The sequence below is a fragment of the Monodelphis domestica genome, chromosome 1 (assembly GCF_027887165.1).
Source record: "Monodelphis domestica isolate mMonDom1 chromosome 1, mMonDom1.pri, whole genome shotgun sequence".
Classification (NCBI taxonomy): domain Eukaryota; kingdom Metazoa; phylum Chordata; class Mammalia; order Didelphimorphia; family Didelphidae; genus Monodelphis; species Monodelphis domestica.
Genome location: NC_077227.1, coordinates 477,392,030 through 477,400,683, shown reverse-complemented (window position 1 = coordinate 477,400,683; position 8,654 = coordinate 477,392,030). Strand labels below are relative to the sequence as shown.

General features: G+C 38.1%; 1 long non-coding RNA gene across 1 annotated transcript; it reads right to left on the bottom strand.

Annotated features, from left to right (window-relative positions):
* Positions 1-498: 498 nt before the first annotated feature.
* LOC103094620 (uncharacterized) lies at positions 499-5,304 on the bottom strand. Its single transcript, XR_001626552.2, has 3 exons — positions 4,963-5,304; positions 3,081-3,162; positions 499-713 (listed from the first exon to the last, which is right to left on the bottom strand). It is a non-coding gene; the product is annotated as an uncharacterized LOC103094620 (long non-coding RNA).
* Positions 5,305-8,654: the final 3,350 nt, after the last annotated feature.

Sequence of the window (8,654 nt, the reverse complement as noted above, 5' to 3'; positions counted from 1 at the left end):
ATCAAACCAAGATTTGGTTATATTTTGTTAGTGTGATCAGTTATCCAACCTTATTTGGATATTTGGATTCGGTTATGTCTTGTTAATGTAATCAGTTATCCAAGCTCCCTAGTGTGAGCCTAAGCTTTGTTCTTATAAAGATATAGTAAGAAGATTGCCTACATTTTAGCAGGAGGAATATCATATGCACACACATATGTATATATTGCATACAATAATGGGTATATCACATATTGCATACATGTATTGCAAAGCACATTCAAAGCAGATGTAGAGTAACATTGCTTGTGTGTGGTCAGAGGAGGCGTTGGCATTTGGAGAACCAGGAAAGACCTTGAACATAAGAAGGTGCCTGAGCTGAGTCCTGAAGGAAACCAGAGATTTCAAAAGGTACATTCCAGGCATGAGGAACAGCCGGTGCTAATACACAGATGGGATTATTGCCAGTTTCTAAACTTTGAACAAACAAGAATATTTTTAGGAAGGCTTGAAAGTAAGTAAGTTCTATTTTGTATCTTTATTGTTTCTCACAGGCAACTTGGCATAGTAGCTAGAGGACCAACCTTGGAGTCAGGAAAGCCTGGGTTCAAGCCTAGCCTTGGACAAGCTCTAGCCATGGAGCAAAGCACTTCACTCTCAATACCCTGAGACTAAAAGTTCCACGAGCTGCCAATCTGCATCACGAGAGGGAAGTTTCCTACCGGGAGTTCCACCTACAGATGAATCACACATATGCAAAAAAAAAAATTATGTTGTTAAGTGGAGTAGATGTGGGGAATGGTTAAAAGCAGTAAAGAGCTCTTTAACTGCTAAGTATTATAAGTATAAATCCATTATCTCCAGACTAGGCAGAAGATAGAAGCAATCATTTCAATTATGTGGAAGGGCCTTTTGGTAAAAAGTGCTAATTTTTGTGAATTTCCTAGTGTTCAGGAGCTTGAAGAGGCTCTGAGGACTCAAAGGCCTGAGAGTTCATGTTTGGCCATTTTTCAAGAACCACTTGATAATCAATCAAGTGGATGGGAGATGGTATCTCTAACATTCAGTTCTCTTAGCTCTTTTAATGAGAGTGTTTGCATAGATTTGTAAAGTCTCCTTTAGCTGCAGAAAGCTGTATTTATGGCTCTCCAAAGCAGAGTGAAAGAGTAGCGTACTTAATGGTGAAGTTGGTGAATCAAGGTTTCCAAGCTGGCTCTGTCTTTAGTTTCCTGTGTCACCTAACCTTCCTGAGTCTCGATTTTCTCATCTGTAAAATGAAAGGATAATCCTTTCCTAGCGCTAAGATTTAAAGCATATATGGATATATATTTAATTTAAATATATGTATATTTTAATTTAAAAATATATATAATAAGTATATATATATAAATTTTAAGTATATATGTATGAAGAAACTGAGACTGAGATATATATATGCATATATATGTTACATACATATTACCCAGCTCTAACATTTAAAGCACATATATTTATATATGTATTTAAATGTATATATATGTATAATATATATTATATATATGCTTAAATTCTAGAGCTGGGAAATAGATATATACATATATATCCCTCAGCCTCAGTTGCTTCATCTGTAAAATGAGGGTTTTCAACTAGATGGCCTCTGAGATCCCTGTTAGTTCTACATCTATGATCAATCATGACAATACTTCCTTCTTGGTTGGGTTAGTGTTTCTTTGACTATTTTAGAATATTACAGAGTAAGTTATCTACACTTTTAAAATTCCATTTTCCTAAGATCTGTTACTGAGGATAAGCAATTCTCCAAGATGGTTGGACAAAGGGGCAGCTAGGGGGCTGATTGGATTGAGAGCCAGACCTAGAGACAGGAGGTCCTGGGTTCAAATGTGACCTCAGACACTTCCTAGCTGTGTGACCCTAAGCATGTCCCTTAACTCCAGTTTCCTAGCCCTTACCACTCTTCTGCCTTGGAACCAATACAGAATATCAATTCTAAGAAAGAACATAAAGGTTTTAAAAAAAAAGAAAGAATCAATAATATGGAAATAGGTCTTGATCAATGACACATGTAAAACCCAGTGGAATTGTGTGTCAGCTGGTGGGGCGGAAAAGGGGGAGGAGGGAGGGAAAAGAACATGAATCTTGTAACCATGGAAACATTCTAAATTAATTAATTAAATAAAAATTTAAATTTAAAACAAAAGGAAAGAAAGAAAAAGACAATTGAACAAAGGTAGCCTCTTTGGTCCCTATCAACGTTGGATCTCTGATCCTATGAGCCTGCAAAGGTCCACTTTAAACACTGAGCAGGTCTTCTACAGTGATCTGCCCACCCTGCAACAATGAGCCCCAGTAGATATAATCATTTAACTCTAATGAAATTGTTTTACAGTATTGAATTGGGAAAGGGCTTTGAATATTTAAAGGACAGCGAGGTGGTGCAGCAGATAGAATGCTGGGCCTGAAAGAAGGAAGACTCATCTTCCTGAATTCAAATCTGGCCTCAGATACATACTAGCAATGTGACCATGATATTTGCATCACTTCCTCATCTGTAAAATGGGAACACACTGGAAAAGGAAATGGCAAACCACTTCAGTATTTTTGCCCATAAAAATCCATTCCACGGAGTCACACAGAGTCAGATACAATTGAGTGACAGGGCATAACAAGCTTAAGTAGAGACAATGTGTTTGTTGAATTTCATGTATATAGTTTTGAATTGTAGAAGAGGAGCACCCATCCATGTTGACAAAGGGATTTTCCTCTTACATGGAAAGTCTAGACAAAAACAAAAACAAAACACAATAAGTTGATCAAACAGAAACAAAACTTAAGTCCCTGCCATGCATGATGCCACTCCCTCCAAATTATCAGCACCAACAACTTTAGTTTCCCAAAACTCTTCCATTTTTTCTAAATGATTCACAGAAGATGTCAGCATGATTGTCACAAAATAAAAGGAAGCCAGAACTGAAAGGAAGCTCAGAGAGCATTTAAGCCCATGTGAATCTGAAAGAAAGAAAAAAAATCTTTTCTACTCTATCCCTAACAAGAAGTCTTCCAATCCCTTCCTGCCTGAAGACTTCCAGTGAGAAGAAACTCACTTTCTTCCAAGGGACAATATTCTTTGTCTGGACAGCTCAGATGACAAGGAAATGTTTCTTTAGATGAAGACTCCATATCCCTCTGCAAATTGTAAGAAGAAAAAAGGGGTTAATTTATAAAAAAGTTGGTCTGGATTATTTAAGAATAGGGTCTCCAGGAATTTAATTTATTCCAAAGAGATTTATTTATAATTTATTTACAAAATATAGAAAGAGTGAAGTAAGAAAATCAGAGAGAGGACAGGATAAGATATCTAGCTTAAGCACTAAGTCATTTACTCCCAGCCTTTGACTCAACCCAGGCAGGGAGAGTTAGTCCTTAGCTGGAGAGGCCATGGGGATGTCTTTCTTAAAAGGTAGGTCTCTCCTGAGGCTTGTCTCTTCAGAAATCCAGGAAAGGAGTTAGCCTTTCACTCACCATGTGTCAGTCCAAAGGAAGAGATTGAAGAACAGCCTCACTAGGAACAGGGTCTCAGGTCTAGTTAGCACATTCTTTACCAGCCTCCACTTCAAAGAATGAAGAACTCAGTCTCACAGGAAGTTGTACTTACTTTTAAAGACACTTTCTTTTGTGTCACTTCCTGTGTCTTCCTCCACTTTTTACTGGACAAATCATAGTCTAAAGCCATGCGTAGGACTGCCTAGGAGGCAGTCAGTGGATTCTGATTTGTCACCCACTATTGCACACATGGGTCACAGACCTTCCCACTAAATGATTAAGTGGGATGTTTACACTTTTAGTGATTAGATCTAAAAATGGGCAGATCTCCCCACTCAACTTTAAGTAGGGTGTTTACACTTTTGGTGATTAAATCTAAAAATGGGCAGTGGAGTTAATTTAATTTTCATGAAACTCCTTCCCGTTGGTCCCAGTTATGGCCCCTGGGGCCAAGTTCTGTTATGATATTCAGTCATTTTTCAACCATTTGTGACTCTGTGAACCTATCTGAGGTTTTCTTTTCAAAGATATTGGAGTGGTTTGCCATTTCTCTCTCCAAATCATTTTAGAGATGAGGAAACTGAGGCCAACAGGTTAAGTGATTTGCCCAGAGACACATAGTAAGAAGGTGTCTGAGATCAGATATGATCTGAAGATGAGTCTCCCTCACTCCACACCTGGTATATATCATTTGCAAATGATTGTTTGCTCAGATAGTGAGAATAGGGCCTGTTTAAGATTTAATTTAAATATTATTTTAAAACATTCTAAAACTTAATTTATTTTGTAAGCCCCAGCACTTACTTAGTTCAGTGCCTGGCAAGCAAAGAGCACTTAATAAATGTTGGTTCATTGACTATCTTCCTTTAAGTCATCAATAAAAAATGTGGGTGAGGGGGCAGCTAGGGGGCCAAGTAGATAGAGAGCTAGACCTTGAGTTGGGGGGTTCTGACTTCAAAACTAGCCTCAGACACTTTTTAACTCAGTGACCCTGGCCCTTGCCATTCTTCTGCTTTGGAACTGATACTTAGGATGGATCCTAAGACAGAAGGTAAACAAACAAACGTTGACTAGGACAGGGCCAAGGACAAGATTGCTAAGAAACGCCATTAGAGACATCCCTCCAAGTTAGCATCAACTTATTAAAGAATGCTTTTTAGATGTAGTCATTCATACAGTTTTGAATCCATTAGAACTAGTCCATTTCTCCCTCTCCCCCAAAGTGGCACCAGAACCATCAAATGCTTTACTTAAATATATGATGTCTATACCATTTTCTATTCTACCACTATAGTTACTCTGCCAAATAAAAGTCTGACATGACATATTCTTGATAAAGCCATACTGGCTATTAGTAATTACTGCTTCCCTAAGTGCTCACAAACCAACCCTTTAATAATATGTTCTAAGATTTTTCCAGGAATAGAAGTAAAGTTCACTGACCTATAATTTGTAGATTTTAACCTCTTCCCTTTTTTGGAAGTAGAAAAAATATTTGCCCTTCTCCAATTCCACAGCACTTTTCCTATTCTTCATGATCTTTCAAAGACCACAGAGAGTGAATCGTATATGCCAGTTCTCTTATTATTCTAGGATTCTATTTAACAAATACTTATTGAGTATCTGCTCTGTGAAGACCATTGATGAAAGCCCTAAGAGCAACAAATTTTAAGTAGGATACTCTGTCTGTCTTCCTGGAGATTACAGTGTAATAGATGGAGATGTGGCCTGGAGATCTCACCCACCATCTCCTTCTCCTTATTACTCCTTTATGAACCATTTCTTTCCTGACCTTCCTCTCTTTAAGGTCATAAAAGACCCATTCTAGTTCCATTGTGACCAAATCCTGATCATCCAATTCAATCTGATCCAACATGTATTTATTAAGTGCTCACTGTTCTCTGACAAAAGCCTCATTTCTCAAATATAGAGAACTAAGACAAATTTATAAGAATACAAGGCATTCCCCAAGTGGTCAAAATGAGAGGCACAGAAGGGAAACAGGACTGGAATAAGAATCAATAGCTCTACTATCAGCAGTGTGTATCAGCAGGTCTGACTCCTTCTATCAGCTCCATCTAGCACCAAAAGTTCTCAGCATCTTCTCATTCTCCTCTATGGCTTGGATGTGTAATCTATGGAGGAGGGCAAGCAGCAGCATGGGATGGAAATAAAGAAGGCATGCATGTATTTCAGGTGTAGGGAAAAGGCTATGTGTGCAAAGGCAACAGGGTAGAAGATGTAGAGCTCAATTTAGGAAACAGCAAGTAGCCCAGTAATCTAGAATGTAGAGTGAATGAAGGAGAAGAATATCCAGAAAGGCTAGAGATGTAGACTATAGGCATATGGTGACAAGCTGTAAACGTCCAGCTGAAGAGTTTGCATTTTCCCCTGCGAGAGAGTTTTTGAAGACACTTTGAGCCAGAAAGTGGCATAGTCAATTTGTATTTTAGGAAGATTATTGGTAACTTCCTGGAAGATAGAATGGAGAAAGAAGAAGCTGGAAAACAAGAATCTAATTGTTAAACTGTTTCACTATTCCATGTGAGAGCTCATGAGGGTCTGAACTGGGTCCTGAACATCATTGGGGGCATAAGGTACTATTCCTTTGTGATGTGGACATTTTGGCTGATGGAAAAGGGAGAGAATAGAAGAGATCACATGGGAAATATTAATGAAATCAGGCTAAGAAGAAATATAGCCCCACAGATAAAAGTGGTTTTCGGTAAGGCAGACTGTCCTGAGAGTACAAAATTAAAAGGACAGTTTACAAGCCCTAACTGAGGGTGGAGATGACTGCAAAGTCTCCTTGTCCATCAGTTCATTTATATATGATTATTTTCAGTGTTTTGAAGTATGTAGCTAAGAAATAATTCATAGAACTGTTTGGAGAATATGGGAATATATACATGGTTATTTTATATCTATATCTTTATATAACTATGGATATTACATTTTTAGCCCAAATTAGAAAAAGGACTCTACTCATGGGGCAGCCCTGATTCAAGTCATTAAAAAGACCAGGAGGGGGAAACTGGGTGGGTCACTGGTAGGGTATCTTGCAGGTGCCAGGTCACCTTGAGAAGTAATGAAGATGCAAGGTAGGTCAGTTAGCCAGGTCTGGAGACTGGAGGTCCTGGGTTCAAATCTGAACTCAGACCCTTCCTAGCTATGTGACCTTGGGTAAGTCACTTAACCTTATTTAACTAGCCCTTGCCACTTTTCTTCTTAGAATTGATACTTGGTTTTGATTCTAGGAAAGAAGGAAAGGGTATATAAAAAATAAAAATAAATAAATAAAAGACCAGGAGAAAAAAAAGGGAGAAGAAACAGAAGAAGTTGAGCACAGGAGGAGTCAGAAATAGCTGGAGACAGAAAGAAACAGAAGATAAAGAAAGAGGAACTTGTAAAAGGTTGGCTTCAGAAGCAGACAGTATTTGGGTACAATTGACAGGCTGACTTCGCAGCTAATGCAAAGAGCTATTTGACTAGAGGGAGGCTATTAGTTACTGAAAATTGGCTGGGGGGAAACAGAATCCTCCCCAAGTGTGAAGACTGATTGATTGGGTTTATTGCTTTTAGTACCTTCTATAGACAAAAAGAAAGAAAACCTCGCAGGGTTTACCCACATTGCTTTTTACCACCCCTCTACTGCTTGGAAGGGAAAATAGGTGACAAATAAGCCTTGCATCTACTTTGCTTTGAGTTGTTCAGTTTATATTTGCTAAAAAAGTATAACATTTTCTTAGCTCCCTTCCGGTGGTGGCTGTGTGTTAAATGAGTTTGACACTGCTTCAGTGTCCTGAGGATAAAAGAAAAGTAACTTTGCCAGAAGGAGAGCTGTGAAGACCAGAAGGAAAACATATAGTGAGGAAGCAGTTTTGCCTATTACATGATACATGATGCAGACTATTCTCTAATTAATACAAGGCTTATAGTATAGAATTATGAGTTGCCTTGAGCATTTCTCCCTGCTAGTTTTCTAAAAATGTAGAACTTTTCTTTTCTCCTAAACACTGTGAGTGTTGGCTTATGGGTAGGTCATATTTCAATTATTCATGCATTTGGTTTCTAAAGAATATATTTTATATTTATATATTTTATAACATGATTATTATTTTTTCTTCTCATTTAGTAAAAATTTCATATTGAAGAGTTAATGGTGTCATTTGTGCCTAATTTTTTATAAATTGGAGCCACACTAGTGGAGACTCAGGAGCTATATAGTACTCACCCTATCCCCATCACTCCCTTGCCTTTTCTCTCCTCCTCTTTCCGGTTGTCCCTAGGGAAAGTTTGAGTAGTGGAAGCATGACCACTCCTGTAGGAAACCACTCCAATCTGCTGAAGTGGATGCAGATGGCATGAGTGCGCCAGATCCAGCCAGTCCAGAGAGAAAGGAGAGTGCAAGTGTCATATTGTGTACCATTCACAAGCTACTGGGACATTCCTCTGCAATACTGATTTCAACCCAATTCACTCTACATGATGATGAAAGAAAAGATAGTAAAGGAACCCAATCAGTATGTATTAAAAATATTAAAAAGGGAATCAAATGTGAGCATACGTTAAAAAAAAATTGAAAAGTCAAGCTTAAAAGGCAATAAGCCACAGGAACTCTGAGTCTTTTTCTTTTAAACTCTTCTTAAAAGTCCAGGAGAAGTATAGACCAGGAATAAAAATACCAAGTACTCGGAAAAATCCCAGTTTGGCCAAAAAGGCAGAGTCAAAGAAACTTCTACAGGCAAAAGGCATCTTTCCAAATATGGGCCCAAAGGAGAAGAATAAGAAGCCTGGAAAATCTGACAGGTTATGACAGGAGGGGTACAAAAACTATTAAAAAAAAAAGCACTGGAAAAACCAACCAAAAGGAATTCTAAAGCCATTACCAAGAAAGAATTTAAATATTAAGGGAGGAAGCGAGAAAGGGAATAAGTGAAATTCACAATGATAAGGATTCACTCAAGGATGAGCAACAGACACACAAATGGAATAAATCATTTGCTTCAGTCCCTAGAAATCAATGGGATGGGGATGTTATATATAATAAGTTATAGTGGAGAGCACATTAGCCTTGGAGTTGGGAGACCTGGGTTCATATCCTGGCTTTTCCACTTACTAGTTATGTGACCATG